Source organism: Excalfactoria chinensis, chromosome 3, assembly GCF_039878825.1.
Source record: "Excalfactoria chinensis isolate bCotChi1 chromosome 3, bCotChi1.hap2, whole genome shotgun sequence".
Classification (NCBI taxonomy): domain Eukaryota; kingdom Metazoa; phylum Chordata; class Aves; order Galliformes; family Phasianidae; genus Excalfactoria; species Excalfactoria chinensis.
Window position 1 is genome coordinate 93,092,320 of NC_092827.1, and position 13,950 is coordinate 93,106,269.

The window sequence follows — 13,950 nt, forward strand, 5'->3', positions numbered from 1 at the left end:
GATGGAAGTAAGAGGAAAGTCCCCTAAATGACCTCTGCCCTCGCAAAACCATTATAGACAAAATTGATATTGGCTCAAGGGCGCTGTACATTAGCAAAATGTAGCGTCAGTTCAGATTTCATCACGTCATGCCATAAGAAAAATCAATCAGTTACTCAAATCAAATTTTGGAAAAGAAAACAAACACAACAGCAGAAGGACATTCAGGCATGAGCCATTTGACAGGAAGGACGTAACAGATACTGTTTGCTTTAAATCTCAGTAATAGCTTCTCTTTTACTTCTCTACAGCTACAGTTTCTTCACTTTGCTCCTCTTAGATTTACAACTGCAGTATGTTGAGGGAGAATTCATGACAACTTAGGACATTGCTTAGCGGCTGTGAGCTTTTTGTTTGTTTTAATTCATGAGGCAAGAAAAGGATGCTAATAAAAACTTTAGATCTCCTGCCAAATACCAGAAAAGAGCTATTAATATAGATATATATGTATAATGTGGCACACTGGTCTGAATCTGTTGTTATTGATGGTAGGACTCGTAGCAATTCCTGTTGCTGTCTAACACAATTTATTCCTTGTAATTAATCTTGTTACAAGTCTACTGTGCAGGTAGAAAATTCAATTCGAAATATCTGCTTCAAGTTGTTGGGTAGCTTTGGAAGAGTGGAAGGATTAAAGGAGGGTTTAGCAAGAACAGTCCAGCTGTTCATCAATTTTAAGCATATACCCACATGTCAGGCTGCGTTAAAGTCAGACACCTTGCAGCAGCCCTGGTGGGTAGCATTAGTGTTTTTGCCTTTGAGTGCTGGTGCTGAGCAGTGCCGATGGTGCAGACTGTGAAAGCTGGAGCGTGTCCTGTGTTGTGCCACCAGACCTGACTGGCTCTGGCACATGCCTCTGAGACGTGTTGTGCTTGGGTGTCACCTGGCAGCCAGCTCCTAGACAGATGCCGATTCCTGACACTAGCTCTTTGGTTCCTATTTACAGCCCCAAAATTGAGGACTCTTGATAAATCACATATTCTGGGGAGTCGGTACAGCAGTTGAAGCTGGGGAGAGAGGTTAAGGCTTGCATCTTGTTGTAGGAATGTCGTATTATTTTGCTCAGCTTGAAGCTGTGGTCACTTTTTATTGTTCACTTGGCTGAACTTCTGAGTAGAAAAATTGATAAGCTCGTAATGTGTCTAAAAGAAGTTTAATTGTTTTTCATTTTCCTGTTATGTAATTTCAAGGCTGGAGTGTTTTAACAAGGCCCGGAAGCTCTGAGCACTTACTCAGCCTTGCTCAGTTTGAAGTCACACCTGCAAAAAAACAGATGTATTGTGTGTATTGAGAAGTACACTCGCACATACCAGGAACAGATGAGTGTTGCCCCAGATACCTGCTTTTTTGGAGTCTGAACAGTATATAAACCTACATTCTGGCCCAAAACAATTTGATTAATCCCACTGGGGCTCCTTCCATCAGAGGAACAGAAAGCTGTTAACCTGTGAGCTGGCTGAGTGTTACATCCTGCTTTTAGACTGAGATCAAGATCAACCTATGAAACATTGTCCCTCCAAAATAGAGCACACAGCAACACCACAGGGTTCCTTGTGGTACAGGGCAAGCAAGTACTGTGCTAGTGCCCAATGGAAAACTCCAGCTGAGGTGGAGGAACAGAACAAGCAAAATAAATCCTGTGTCTGGCTGCATCTCAGCAGAATTATGTCAATGCTTCATAAGCCAGCAGAGCTGCTATTTGACCAGGGCACCAAGATCCAGACCCCACTGCTTGCCTAACCTAGCTGTTAATTAAGAAATCCATCTCCAGACAAATCCAGAAGAATTTGGAAAGTCTTGGGAGCCTCGGAGAATAGCCATAACCATTAGGCAAGTAGCATTAAATTCCCATGCGTTTTTAATAGCTGTAGGGAACGAAGCCGAGACAATCCCCTTCCTCAAAAAAATGTAAATGTCTTGAGTGAGTTTCCTCTCCTCCAAGAGCCAGCTTAATTTTCACGCTCCCTGCAGCAGATTGTTTTATGAAGGGAGACTTCCCCTAGTATTTGCCCAGTTTTCTCATCACTGTGTTTTCTTCCTCCTCCAGCACTCCTGACTCTGCCTTTTCTCATTTCTATGGGGGAGGCTTTCCACTTTATTTTCTGGCAGTAGCGATGATTTCTGAAAATACTTATTATCTCCATAACCTCAGACAGCCAATTTCCTAGAAAATTTCTCCCCATCCTTTTGAGAAAGCACTTATGCAATTACAGACAGCAGTGTCAGTATTTCAGCATGCTTCTGCCATTGTATATCCTCCACAGCCCTCCTCTCACTTACCACCAGCCCCCCTTAATTGTGGCCTCAGATAAATGATGTGTGATGCCTGAAAACGTAGCTTTTCCCAGCCCAGTTTTCCATTGTATTTGGAGGATGTTGAATTCTGAGGAATCTCCCTTGGAGAGCACTGTAATTCCTATTGTGCCAATAGTGTAAGTAGAGGTCATCAGGTAGACTCATTGTTTCTGGCCCCACTGCTGTGTTGCAGCATAGGAAGAACTGCAAGAACTTAACTGTCCCTTTTCCATCTGAATTCATCTGGGAAAAACATTTCCTCACCCTTTAAGAGAGTCAGTTTCTAAATGAGAAGTTTCTCCATCTTTTGTTCATAATAATTGCTCTTGTCCATATATGGGGATTGTCGTAGAATCATAGAGTGACTTGGGTTGAAAGGGACTTCAGAGCCCATCCAGCCCCACACCCAGCTGTGGGCAGGGCTGCTCCCCACCAGCTCAGGCTGCCTGGGACTCATCCAGCCTGGCCTGGAGCACCTCCAAAGATGGGGCACCCACAGCTCTGGGCAGCAGTGGCAGGGCCTCACTGCCCTCTGAGTAAAGAATTTCTTCCCAACATCTAACCTAAATCTCCCCGCTTTCAGCTTAAAGCCATTCCTCTTGTCTTACCACTATGAGATTATGTAAAAAAATCGGTTCCCCTCCTGCTTGTAAGCTCCCTTCACATACTGCAGTGAGGTCTCCCTGGAACCTTCTCCAAGCTGAACAAGTTCAATTCCTTCAGCCTGCCTTCATGAGAGTGGTGCTTCAGTCCTCTGAGCATCTTTGTGGGCTTCCTCTGCACCTACTCCAACAGTTTGCATCCTTCCCATTTCAGATGCTTCTTTCAAGCAGAAGCTCACTTTATTTTGAAGATCTGATTGTGTGCAGGAAGGGGAAGACCTTGCCTTAATTGAAAAGATTCTCACTGGCAACTTCTTTATGACTGATATAAAGCATCAAGCCAGACAACTGAGGGATTAGAAGGGAAGGGTAATACAGCTGATGAATTAAAATATCTGCATGTAAGGAGGACAAAGCACAGGGACTTACAACACAAAGCTGGTCTAATGCACAGAAAAGCAGAAATAATATGCAGAGGGAATGCAATGGTGCTATCATTCATGGAACACAATTTGATGTGGCAGAGGCTGGCATTTTGTGAACAAAACACTGTTGTTTTTTGTCATATGCGTCAGCTCAGTTCACCTCCTCATGCCAGCTGACAAATACTGCTAGGGCGCTTTGGTGATGAGCACACTATGACACAGAAACTAAACCCAACAGTTCCCATTGGGAACTAATCCCGTTGGGATTCATGGAATGTTTAAGCTTATGTGTGCAACAAATAAGTGTTTGAGGCCTGTAGGATTTGATAGATGGCTTATGAATGTGATCTTGCTGACCTAAATACTGCTTAACTGTAGCTTTCCTTTGTAGAAGAAAGGTAAGAGATAAGAAGCCACGTTCACTCATGATTTTGAGAAAGTGGGCTGAAAGCAACTGTTTTTGCATGGATGGAGGTCCTTTAATAGCTGGGAGAGAACCCTTTCTAACCCTAGAAGAGAAGGCAGGAAGAGCTAGTCTCTCCCATAGTGAAGTCTTTTTGTGCTGTGGTTTTGTAGTAAAAAACAAAGACTGATTCAGTCAAAATAGTGAGATATGAGATTTCTGAAAGCAGTAAAGCTGCTCATCATGAAGGGAGCTAATCTGCTGCCAGTGTATCAGAAGTGCTTGTATCTGAATGGTCTGAGAAAGATTTTGTGTTCATTCCTTTACCTCTGAGTCAGGCTGTTGGGAATCAGCCTCCTATCTGACAGATTATGGTTTTCATGGTCTTCCAAGCAGGCTGCATTCCTCTGCTCAGTGATGGTCTGCCTCTTTGTCAGGCCATGGCCTTTATTGAATTTGGATGCATTTTGGGGTGGTCCAAATCGATTTTCATTACTTCTGATTAAATAAGCATGGTCTTGCTTTAAAAGGATTTTAGCTTTAACTAAACAAAACAATAGCAACAAAACCAAACAACATAGTGGTGTGCTGTTTAATCTATCAGCGTATGCTGGAAGTCCCTCCTTATGATTTCCCTAGCTATCTGTTTAAAATTGCAAGGACTTTCCTGCTCAGCACCATCCACAAAGCAATGCCTTTTAACGTAGCTGCAACAGTGAAATGAGGATGTCCAGCTGCACAGAGTAGGTACTGCAAGGGACTGAAGGCCAAGCTAGCTAGGTAAAATGCAGCACAAGTTGTACAGGTGATGTAAAGGGGAAAATAACACTCAAAGGGAGACCGTACATATAAGTTGCTGATGCATACCTAATGCCTTGTTTGAGCAGAGCATGGGACTGGCAGGCTTTGCTCTGCTCTCCTCAGGTATCTTCCGGCAAGCGCTGAAGCAGAAATGCATTCGGCCAGAAACAGTAGGACACATACAGAGTCAAAACCACTGGGTGTCCAAAAAATAGCTCACTTAATAAGGCCTGCTGATTGAATACAAATTCAGAAGCTGCTAAAAGTAAAATTACTGAACAGGTGAACCGAGTACACCAATATTTTATTTTCTTTTTTTTTTTGCCAGGCACAGCAGATGAAAATATAGCTGATAGGCTCCTTTTTTATCATTAACATGTCATGCTCTTCCTTTCCTTTGTGGATAAGGTATTCATATTTCATCCTGGCAACTCTTCTGAGTATTGATCAGCTGCTCTTAACTTCAGTCCTTAATGCAATCAGGTTTGCATCGTGAACCTGTATGGCTGCAAGTAGCAGACACGGAGGAGCTCTTAGCTGTCCTAGCTTTTGAAGGTGTAATATTAACCTATCCGAGGGGAGAAAATCATCAGTAAGTAGCAGAAGGTGTCCCTACACAGAAATGCCCAAACAAGAAGAATTCTGCAATGGCCATCATCGAATATGTGTGCCCTTACCCAGGTTGCTACTTACAACCTTTCACCCATCGCCTTGGTGATGGCTGTACTCACATAGTCCCTCAGTTAATTGGCTCACTGTGACTTCTCATTAACCATCGACACCTAATTACTTCTAGGAAAGGGGCTTGTGTCCCACTCTCCTCATCAGGGCAAATCTTTTCTGGCTTCACTTTCTTTCTTAGGTCATTGCTACTGGAACATAAGCATATGCTAGTTCTTGCCATGTAAGAGAATGCAGTATATGATAGAATGTACAGCAGCCTCTTAGTTAGAAACCAAGCTGCTGTGTCACCTGAAATTACGGGGAGAGAAAAATCTGTCAAAACCATAAGTTTACTGACTATGCTGAAATGTCACTTTGAAGATGTAGAGGAGGAAATGAAGTTTTTGGTTTTTTTTTTGCTGTTATTGTCACAATGTGTTATTTTAGCTAAGAAAAATATATTTTGGATTTTTTTTTTTGGGGGGGGGGCTAATTTTTGTTTGTTAACAAATTTGTTGCATTTTGACACTGCTGTGCCAGCATCCCATTGGTATGTGTTGAAATATTGGAGATGATCCTACCTCAGGGCATGTCTATAAAGATAACAACAACTGCGCTAACAAAGCAGCACTACTGTTCATACCTGTGTTTAGTATTTATTGCAGTGAAGGTCATGGCAATGGTGTCCCATTTTAAGTGATTCTTTTGTTACTGTCTGGGTTAAGCTAAAATAGGACACTGGGCATTTGAAAAAAATACAGTCTCCCTATGGAGATATATATCACAGTAATAAGATGAGGACTCCAACTAACTGAGTTATTTTGCTTCGAGAGCATGCGTAGATAATTCTTATTCCTACAAAAAATTCCTATGCATTAGAAATAAACAGAATTCAAGCCTGATCCGTCTTACATAGAATCTATGTAATAACCATTTTGTAATTGGTTTAACATAAGCAAGATTTATGACTTTAAGAAAGATTCTCCACTGTTTTTAGAGATGGAGTTATACAGAAGATCTTAAGACCCTGACTTGGCCATGCAGGTATTACCTGTGAGGATAACCTTCTGCTGCAACATTGGTTTGGTATTTCTGTGATTTCCTGCCAAGCTCTTACAAGAGTGTGTTTCATTTCCAGTGGTAATGCAGTAATTTAAGAGCTAAAAATCAGCTTTTAAGGGAAATCTATTTAATTTTAATTTTTTTAACGTACTAGTGCTTTCCAGGTACTGAAATTACACCAGTTTATTTTCTTAATACTTTTCAACAAGTTCAAGTAGCTGCAACAAAACAGTCCATTTTCTTGGAAATCAGCGTAGGTTTCTTTGCCTCTAATCAGACCCGTCTACTGAAAGCTAAACTGTTTATTTTTAAGCTTTCAGAAGATGAAAACTTGCCTTTCGTATCTTTTTCATGTACCTGTTACTCTCTGCTTTATTAGGGCTTCTCACAGGAAATGAGAGCTGGACTGTGGGACAGATCATGCAGTCATAGAATATCCTAAGTTGGAAGGGGACCCACATGAATCGTTGAGACCAACACACTTGTCATTAGCCTCAGAAGTGAAGAATGGAATTGAGACACAAGTAACCCAAATGTTGCTCCTAATTTAGGGAATGCTGCAGTGTACAGTTCTTCTAGGAATGCCTGTACCCTGTATGGAACTGTTTAAAAGAGAGTTCTACATTTGCAAGTATAGCAGGCACTGAGGAACAGGCAGATGCTTGGAGTTGAACCTGCAGCAGCAAAGGAAGCCTGCAACTTGTATGTTGTGTCATGAGTTACCTGGGTGACCAAAACATCATGGCATGGTCAGAAAGACAAGAAATAGCAGCTCTCAGCTCACATGGGGAATTAAAGCTCTGTTAAAGACTCTGAGGGTTCACATCTTCTCCGTGGAGTCTCAGTACTGCACTGAGACTCTTTTTAGGTAACCAGTGTAGGAAGGAACTGATACAGAAAGGAGAATTCAGGTAAAGGGAAGAGCCAGATGGAAGAAACTGACAGAGAATGGCATAAATAAGGGCAGGGCAAGGGAACATGCAACTCAGTAGTTCTTTTTCCTGCCTGCTCCTGAGTTTCCTCCTTGTTACAGGTGTGTTAACTTGATGGATATGAGCAGACCTTGGCAGTCATGTCTCAGGGAGTTGGGTGTGGTGTCTTAGTTCCTTGGCAGGGCATGAAGCTGATGGTGTTTGCGGACCGCCTGTGCTCTGAGCTTGTTTTGCTGCCAGCAAAGCTGGGATTGCTTGTATCACCCCAGTGAAGCTGTGGTTTTTTTTCTTTCTTGCCATCAATAGAGATTAACTTCTTGATGTATCTGTTTGGCCTGGATGTTATTGAAAGTGGTGCATCTGACTATAGCTGAAAACAAGCAGCTGGATCTTTGCTTTCTTTATCTCGCTTTTGTTGGCCTAGTATTATGAAAAGCCATAACAGGAAGTGAGTATGTCATGGGACCTGAACCACCAATTCACGTGGGTATCAACTTAATGACCAGTTCTGTGTAATTACTCTCTGGTTTGCACAGCATAGTTTATTGAGGTTATTTATCTCTGCTGCTGACTCACAGAAGGAAATCAGCTCCTGCTCCCCTTTTAACAGCCATGAGGGCTATTGGGAGCAACCAGCAGTAACCCTGCTTCTTCACCAGGAAGCTCAGTAGCTGTGGCTCCCATTTCACAGGGAACATGCAGGAAAACATTAGTGTCATATTTTACCTTGAGCTGCTGCATGGAGTCCATGCCACATGGGCAGGGAGAGTTTTGTACAGTGCTAAACTGCTGCAGTGATGATTTCACCATGGATTTAAGTTGCTTCAGCGGTTGAATGGGGGAGAAAGCATGATGGTGATCAGAATGACCTGATGGGAAACAATCTCCTTCACTCTACTTTGTTAGCATTCAGATAAGGTTCTGAGGTTTTTGCTTATTACCTATTGATCTTTGATATTTACCCAGTCTTTTTTTTTCCCCCCTCTTTGATTGATTTGGTCTGGCTAGACAGGAATTAAATACGTGATTAGTCTTAGGTTAGCCAAAACTGAATCATTGGGTTAATGAATGACTCACTGACAATACCAATCTCTCAATGTGCTGATAGACTCCAGGAACTGCAACAATACAAACCAATATTCCTAACAGGTGTCTGGTGCTGGCAGATGTTCAGGGAGAAGAAGCAGATAAGTGGGACTAGGGAATATCAGAAAAAGTTAACCTTTTCCCTTTCTGGGCCATGTAGGCCTTGCCTGAGGCGTCATCACTAGCAAAATGAGGCCATTGTAAGAATTATTGGCTCAGTGCAGCATTTATTTAGTGACAGTCACAAAAGGTAATTGTGTGAGCATGTGCAGCCTGGAGTGTTTAATTGCCTCTGTGCCAGGGCTCCAGTACGTATGTAGGAAGCGTTTCCCGCATGTATTAAGCAGAGTCCTTCCCCATATATAAAACACCGAGTGCTCTCAAGCCTGCAGCATCACAGCCGCAAAGCAGTGGCACGTGCTCAAGGAAGAGCAATAGAGCGCTGCTGTGCTGCTGGTTTCAGCCCTACAAAAAACCCCTCCTGGGAGCATCTCCTGGCTCTGCACTGCAGCAGCAAAACAGGCGCCCTGAAGGTGTGCGTCAGCCAGGAGCAGGAAGAAAAATGGGGAGGAGGAAGCAAAGAGGACAAAAGATCTCGGTTATTTCAATCCCAAGTAATTTGAAAAGGGAAAAAGAATCACAGCTCTTTCTATTCACTCCTTCCTGCCTGTTTTCCCTTGAGGGAGTTATCTTTTCTTTCCCAGTTTTCCTCCTTTACAAGCACGCTTTTTTTTCTTTTTGGCACCGAGGGAAAAGAAAGTACATAGGAGGAAATGAAGGAGAAAAGGATAAGCACAGCCTTAAAAAGCATTTAATTTCTCTGTCACTGCCTAAAATCAGGAGAGAGATTTTGAGTAGTTTGGTGAGTTTGTTTTTTGGTTGCTGGCTTTTTTGTTTTTGATGTAGAGGTCATTTAAAATAATACCTGCAGCAAAGACTATCAAGCAATTGCTTTGCTGTCTGTCAGCGAGTGAGATGGTTTGAAAAAGCAAAAGTGTTTCTGAGTCACACCATTTTGATTTAGTATGGCTTCTTTGTTGCATATTACAGTACTGAGTGCTACTTTTATGAGTACCTTACCAATTCTGTGCTTGAAAGTATGTTACCTAATCACGCTATTTGGTCTTGAAGGGGGATCAGTGGGGTTGCTTAATCTCTCAGTGGAGCAGCACCTGTTGTGTGGGGAAAGCCAGAGCAGCACCTTGTATCCTTGCCTTTCAAGACAACAAAAAAAAAAGATGGGGTTTTGTTGTGTTTTGGGTTGCCAGGGCTGAGCAGGCTTTGATAGCTGGGAGAGATCATATGGAGCTATTCCCAAAGGAAAAGGGCAACTTAGCCAGGAGTCATGTCAAACTGGGTTCAAGGTAGAAATGGGGAAGTACAGCACACTGATAATCAGGAAGGATCTGGTTTAAGGGCTGAAATGAAGTGGTCTGTGCTGCTATAAAACACCGAGCCTTGGTTTTCCTGTGATGTGCAGGATTCATTTCTGGGCCCCACAGTCTGTGAGATAATGGACTCTGTAACTGCTCCTCATCTCTGTGACTAACGGCTCCTTTTTGGCACCCGTCCTGGAACTCAAAGCAGAGTAATTTTTAATTCTTGATATCACAACTAATTATACTATTACAACCGGCTGTAATGTTACAACTAACATTATTCATCTTAGCCTTGGTCGTCATTTCCCTTTTATAAATCCTACCGCTTCTGCACAGATTAAATTCTGAGGCTATTGAGGCTCTGATTACAGTTTAGTCATATTAAATTATCCCTTGGTGGTAGGGCTGTCCTGTCAACCACACTGATACCTACAATTAATGGAGAAGATAACTGGTAGTTTAGTGTGAAGCTGTGCCTGGGTGGAATGGGATACTTTGTGGAGTCAGGGGCAATATAGCTTTACTTGGGCTGGGCCTGGGGCAGGAGTTGGTCCATCTCCCACAGTGCTCCCATCAAGGTTGGATGGCTGCATGCTGAAGCAGTAAAAGGTATTTAAGGCTGCGTGGGTGACACAGGAAGGGAAGTGTTGAGAGGAGTGAACCAAGTTACCATGAGGTATTTTTAGTATTGCATCCTCATTCTAACATGTCTGAAGAGCCTCAAGGAGGGAAAATCACCAGCTTTGAGCACTTCAGCCCTGGTGTACAGTACTGCTGCCCACCCTTGTAGGTGCCTCTCAGAGCACTTTCATGAGGGTGTTTGGGTGGCTGGGTGCCACAGAGCCTCCTGTTACTAGCAGAAAGGCTTTGGGCTAATTACCAAATATATGCCACTGTGGTATTGAGCAACCCCACAGGAGCAGCTCCATGGATAGTTGCCTTTTTGTCAGAGGGGCCCCCTAGGTGGGAGATGCTGTGGAGGGGCTGCTTGCTTTGCTCATGGCGTGAGGTATTTCTGCCTTATTTATTTCTCACTCCTCTCACTGGAGAAGAGAATGAGTTACAATTTTCTTATCCCATAATTATCGATGCAGTAGCTGGTAAATGCTTCCTTGTCTTCTCACCAGTCTCAAAGGTTACCTTGTTAACAAGAAGGTCTTCAGATATTCGCCACCAGTGTTCCCTTTGCGGGGAGTGGGGTGATTTTAATTGTTGTTTGATACTGTTCATGTGGGCAGGCTGTGAGATAACAAGGGAAATGATTGTCTGCTTCACTGATCAGAGGTAGTTATAATCACTTGCTTGGTGCTATGCATTCAGCTCCTGACAAACCAAGAGGCATTTGCCATTTTGGCTGATGCTATTTTTAAACCTTGACACATACCAGTCAGGTATGGTTTTGTTGCATTTAATTGCAAATGATTTTTGTTATTATTTTATTTTTTATTTTTTACTATTTTATTTTATGTCTCTAGAGGCTTATATTTTGAAGTGTTGGCAGGAGGAAATACAACTTGAAAGCATTTGAGAGTGCCAGTTAAAGCTTATTTATGTGATGATTGGCCTCCCTTAGATCTCAGAGCCCACTAGAACACACTGTGGCCGTAGAAGAAGGGAATTCGCTTCCATGCCTGCATGCTGATTAAGAGGAAGGCTTGCGTGATGGTGTGGCTACAGTTCTCTGGAATTAAATACCTCAGCTCCATTTTTTTTTGTCTGCAATAAGCATTGTGTCAAACCTCTCATGGGGATAGATAGACGGATTTGCATGTTGATTTTTCTCTATACTAATTCACATTCTTGTACATTTTTTCCATTTCCACGGGGGGGGTGGTGGTGGGGAATTATCTATCCCCAAATGAAGAAACATTTTGTGTTACTGATATCCAGATGGAATAGAACGGCATTAATTTTGGTTTCTCGTGATTTATTTGGTAGCTCCACTACATCAAACTTGGCGAGTTGGCTTCTGGTGTTGTTTCTTCTGTTTGTTCAGGTTTTATGATGATTTTTTCCTTATTTTTATTTGTTTGTATCTCTGGAGTGGGGTTTTTTTGAGCTCTGGTGGAAAAACTTGTCTGAAAAAGATGGGACATAGGGACTCAGTCTCCAACATTGAATGTCCTTTATTTTGGGTTTAGGCTTTGGTTTTTGTGTGACCTTGCACTTGAGAGAACAGTTTCCCAACCAACTGATGCACTGTGATCTTCCTTCTGCTTTTGTTTCTATGGAGAGGGCCTATGGAGTGAGCTGATCAGCTTGTTCTCTCCTTCTTTTGTTCTTATTAGTTTATACTGTTCCCAGAAAGCTCGGTGATTTGGGGTTTGATTGGATCCTTTTGCCCTTTCCTGTGTGGCGTGTTGCTCCTTCAGCTCCTGGCAGTTGGGAGAAGCCACTGGCCACACTGTATGAAACAGTGAAATTTTGTCCTGAAGGATTTGGCCCAGCGTATATGGAGCTCACACATTCTATAAATAAGCAGTCTGCATGTGTTAAGACACCAAAGTAGGAGGATGGCATCAGAAGATATTTACTGCTTGCCTCAAGAACAGTCAGTTTAGATGAAAGCTTTGTGATCAGAATTTTCCAAAGAGCTCCCTCACATGATTGAGGTCAGCTCTCATTTAGCCTCTAACATTAGCAACAGGGCTTCAAGGCAAACTGGCTGTTTTAGGTGCTAAACAACTTTGACAGTCTGGCTATAAAAGTCCCCCAGAGGAGAAAGCTAATTGTTTATGGAGTTTGTCTAACAGGAGTGGACCTCCTGGAAACATCTCCCTCATACTGACTGCTAAGCTTTTGAAAATCTACTGCTTTGTGCTCAAGTAGTGCAAACTTGGAGCTGTCTGCAGGCACATACAGCTACAAACAGTTCTACAACACATGTATAGCTGGACAAATTCTCAACTGACTAATTATTTGAGCTGCTGAGCTCTAAAGTGATGCAAAATTGAATGCAAGTAGTCAGCATTGCATCCCAGCTTCCAACAAGAAAAAGGGAGTATAACATTGTATCCCCAGAAATTGTAAGGTCTTTAAAACAAACAGACTAAAAAGCCACACACACACAAAAAAACCCCTCAACAACCCACCTTTCCTCTCTTCACTCCTGGTTTTCTCGTTGCTGTTCTTTGCTTTTTGTTTTTATTTCTAAAAGATTAAAATGCTCCCTACGATGAGCAGAGCGAGGGAGGACAATGAGAATCCTATGAAGGTAGAGCTGCAACTGCAAAGGAAAATTGGGATGCATCAAGAACCTAATGATAGTGTTTCACTTATCATTCTGAAAATTTACTATGAAAAGGAAGAGGAAACAGCTAGGATTAATATAAAGGCCTTGCTTGCATTTTGACTTCTTGTAGTCAAAGAAAACAAGAAGTGTTTATAGCCAAGTAAAAAATTGAAGTGCTCTTTTTGAGTTTTCCATATAAATCATAAATTTCAGCTCAATCCACGGCATGAAATATCTGTAAAATATTCTCCATATATCCTGCGGAGTGTTTTTTCTTTAGAAAAGACCTGAGCCCTCTTTCTTGCTGTGTCAGGTACCTTAAGTTTAATGGAAAAATCACAAGATTTGGTAATACAGGTGGTAGCAAATGAAATCAAAGACCTTTGCTGACCTGCTTAGCTGTGAAAGATGCCCTGTCTCACGCTGACTGGTTTGTTGTAACTCACACAGAAGTGCGTAGGACAGCCCAGTTTGTTAAATACATAAATAAGTGAAACGCTGAGTTCAATCTATGCACTAACTTAATATGTATTTGCAAACAAATACTTTTTGTAAAACTATTTCAATAACAGTCAAATTTTCCAAGCCAGGATGTGGATGGTAGGTGTTTAGTAGAGCTTTCTGGGGCTATAATAGAGAAAGATGTAATTCTTATTTCATGTATGAGCATTCAGTAGGAAAAGATTTGCATGTAAGAATGATCCTTATATGTGAATAGGAAAAACAGTCCGGCTGATCCATCGTATTTATGTGTTTCAGGCTTTTACAGCAAAAGCTTTCTTATAGCTGCCTCAAAATCACACCCATGTGAAGCACTGCTACAACGCTGAGAGCTGGTGCTCTGCAGGCTTATTCTAGATTTTGGTGGGAACATGATCAAAGCAACCAAAGCTGTCCTTAACTGTCAGATACTGTGGATGGAATGTAAATAATTAGTAGTCAAAGCAGGCCTTTTGGCAGAAAAGGTCCTTTCACCGCCATTGACTGTATCTGCAAGAGAATCTGCAAGTTCATTAATCACTTATGGAAAG